Source organism: Stegastes partitus, unplaced genomic scaffold (assembly GCF_000690725.1).
Source record: "Stegastes partitus isolate 25-593 unplaced genomic scaffold, Stegastes_partitus-1.0.2 Scaffold2042, whole genome shotgun sequence".
NCBI classification, from domain to species: Eukaryota; Metazoa; Chordata; class Actinopteri; family Pomacentridae; genus Stegastes; species Stegastes partitus.
Window position 1 is genome coordinate 2,461 of NW_007579773.1, and position 3,154 is coordinate 5,614.

Here is a 3,154-nt window from a genome sequence, read left to right on the forward strand (position 1 = left end):
TGTGGATGTCACCACAAAGCTCACTGGGGCTAAGTACTTTAGTGTCCTAGATGCCAGGTCAGGCTACTGGGCCATGAAGCTGAGCCATGAGTCTTCAAAGCTAACAACATTTAACACAGTGTTTGGCAGGTACCATTTCCTCAGATTGCCATTAGGCATAATCTCAGCCCAGGATGAGTTCCAGCGACATGTGGACGAAACTTATGAAGGCCTCAGCGGCGTGGCAGGCATCGTCGATGACGTACTGGTCTTCGGGAAAACCAAGCAGGAGTATGACCAACACCTGAGAGCCATGCTACAACGCAGCAGAGAAAGAGGCGTGAGGCTAAACCCTGAAAAATGCTGCGTCTGTGTAACAGAGGTCAGTTTTTTTGGTCACATACTGTCACACAAAGGGTTAAAACCAGACCCAAACAAAGTGAAGGCAGTCCAAGAGGTGCAGCCACCACAGAACAAGGCCGAGCTGGAAACCGTGTTAGGAATGATCGATTATATAGTGAGGTTTGCTCCCCACCTGTCACAGAGCAATGCACCACTGCTACAACTGCCAGAACAGGACAGTGAGTTTGTGCAGGACACTAACCATGACGGACCCTACCAACAGATAAAACAGCTGGTAACCCGGCAGCCAGGCCCGGTTCTCTCCTACTTTGACCCCCAGAAAGAGTTGCGGCTCCAAGCAGATGCTTCGAAAAGGGGCCTCTGTGCAGTTATGCTGCAAGTCACTCACCAGCACCGAGCACAACTATGCTCAGACAGAGAAAGAGCCATATGCTGTACTCTTTGGCTGCAAACGTTTCCATGACTATATGTACGGCCGACAAGTGATTGTAGAATCAGACTACAAACCTTTACAACCAATACTCAGAAAACCACTGGCTGCAGCACCACCACGGTTGCAGAGGTACAACATCAGCATCATCCACCGACCTGGGAAAGACATTCCAGTGGCTGACACACTGTCACGCATGTCTATAGAGCACCACGACAAAGCTCTATGTGAAGGGATGGAGGCCCAGGTGCATACAGTCATCAGCAACGTGCCTGTTCGTGATCAGAGACTGACAGAAATCAGGGACACAACGAGGCAGGATCTACAATTCACAGCCCTGAAACAAGCCACACTAGATGGTTGGCCCAACACAAGGTCCAAATGCCCGTCTGTCATCCAGGAGTTCTGGAACCATAGAGATGACATCTCAGATCTCAGCGGTATCATGTTTAAAGAGGAGAAAATCATTGTTCCCCTTAAATGCAGCGCAAACCCCAAAGAGCCCCTGCTGTCACACGGCATACCAGAAAGACCGTGACAGGTGATCGGCACCGACCGATTCACCTGGAACTCCAGAGACTACATTGTCATTGTAGATTACTACAGCAGATTGTTTGAGCTGGAAAGACTGTATAGCTGTCCTGCAGGAGCTGTAATCATCAAACTCAAGTCCACCACGGCCAGGCATGGCATCGCTGAGACGGTGATCAGTGACAACGGTCCATGCTGCAGTTTGAGTGAGTTTCAGCGTTTTGCACAGACATGGGGTTTCACCCACACCACTGCTAGCCCCACTACCCGCAGAGCAACGGCCTCGCAGAGAGGACTGTCCAGACCGCCCAGAGCATACTGGACAAAGCCAAAGCTGAACACAAAGACCCCCACCTGAGTCTACCAGAATACCAAAACACTCCAATAGACAACCTGAAACCCCCCAAACAGCTGCTCATGAGCCGAACACTTCGATCCATCCTCCCTGCAACAGCCAAACACCTGCAGCCACAAATGGCTTGCCAGCAGTCAGTGTGTGACAGAAGCCTGCCAGCAATGTCAGCAGATCTATTTCAACAGGACAGCCAGACCTCTACCACAGCTTCTCCCAGGTACGCCGATCTGTTTCCGCCAGCAGGACGGTTCCTGGAAACCAGCGACAGTGACGCGCTCTGCAGACACCATCAGGCGTTACCACGTCACCACCAGCACAGGTCAGACTTCCCCACGCAACCGCTGACACCTCAGAGAGAGCAGAGGAAGAGATCATCCAATCACCGGAGCCCACCTTCAGCAATACACAGCCTCCACCTGTGAAGCCTCCGTACCTGAACAGTACACCATGTGGCTACACCACTCGATCAGGCCGTGTTGTCGGGCCAAGACAAGTCCTTGACCTGTAAAGGGTGTAGGCGGATCGCTGCCCCAGTTAAAAATAAATAAAATGTAGTTGTTCATCCACTGTGATTTACGTTTGCACGACTGATGTCAGGTGTAGTATTATGTTTATCTGCACATGCTATTTCTTTTTGTGCCTGTCATTCCAGCCAGTTGCACATGTTTAGTCTTCTATTGCACTTATCCAGACGACACGCTCCATAAAGTTCAGATGTTCCTGAGCTACTTAAATCCTCTGGGTGCACCATGTTTGGTCAGCTGCTGTTGTTTGTGTTTCAGGGACACTTCCAGTCAGGTTCAGGTTTCTCTTTTTTGTGGAACCACTGTCTTTTCTTTTAGGAAGGGAGACGTAACATCCTGTGTCATATACTCACATCGTCCACTACACGGTCGCTGACAACACTGTTGCTTTGGTTGTAAAATCCAGCAAGAATGGGAGACGTTAGGTGCATGACGGTAGATAGAGAATAAAAAAACTACAAGTACTGTCCCAATTCTAAGGAGGCATCTGACCGAGTCCGGATGAAATGCCCGGATGTGTTCTGGCCCCGCCCACATTATGGAGTCCGCATCAGACCGGACTGTGTGGACTTCAGACAGCCAAGTGTCCCAGAATGCATTTCGCGCCACCCAGTGATAAAAGCCGAGGAGAAAACTTTCAACAGCAACAGACTTTCTGTAAATACTGTTGTTATTGTGACACAAACTGTAGTTTTATGATTATTTTAGGTGAGAAAGTTTTGGTATAAACACCAAATATGTGGTCATTTTAACAAGATAAAGCCTGTTGAACATTTAGCTCCGACGGTTTCAGAGATGTGAGCGTCCCAGTTTGACCGCTGTGACGGCGGCCAGCGCTCCCAGTAGCCGCCGAGAGCCGCCTGATGTCGGCCAGACTCTCTGAAGTCTGCCGCTGACGGCTCTGTAGCGCTGAAACAGGGATATACGTAGTTTAGAGTCACACTTTGTCCTCACAGTGGAGTTTGTTTATTG